Below are 603 nucleotides of genomic sequence, written 5' to 3'. Positions count from 1 at the left end.
TAGCTGGATTTGTGTATTCTATTATGGTATACTGACACTAACTTATAAACCCCCAAATCTGAACCTATCTCGATAGCAGCTCTCCCTACACTGTCTGTGATGGACGTGACTGTGATGAGCACGCCAGCGCCAGGTCTCCTATACACCTGATGATGCTGTGCAGCCAGCCAATCACTGTAGTGCCACAACCAAGATGTCTGCGGCATTACAGTGCATGGCAGACAATCCCTGCATGTTGACTGGTGCTCTAAAGAGCGCCAAACATTAATGGCGGGGACCTGAGCTCCCGCCGAATAATCCCGGAAATGCTCGGTGCTCGCCGAGTACAGCGATGCTCGGGCGAGTACCGAGCATTACCGAGTATGCTCACTCATCACTATTTATGATTGAAGTATACTTTTAATATTTCAATCCATGAGAATTTTCACTGATCATAATGCAACATCCTCCTAATTGTGAAATGGCACAGACATCAACCATCAGATATATGCAATGTTTCCCGTTGAGTAACACTGATGATAATCATGATGGTAGCGATGGATCATACGTAAGGATAGGAAATGATACATTAAGAAGATAAGGTTAAACTGTAGCTATCACATG

Source organism: Dendrobates tinctorius, unplaced genomic scaffold, assembly GCF_039654945.1.
Source record: "Dendrobates tinctorius isolate UK_male_01 unplaced genomic scaffold, ASM3965494v1 ptg000285l, whole genome shotgun sequence".
NCBI classification, from domain to species: domain Eukaryota; kingdom Metazoa; phylum Chordata; class Amphibia; order Anura; family Dendrobatidae; genus Dendrobates; species Dendrobates tinctorius.
This window is presented reverse-complemented; position numbering follows the sequence as displayed.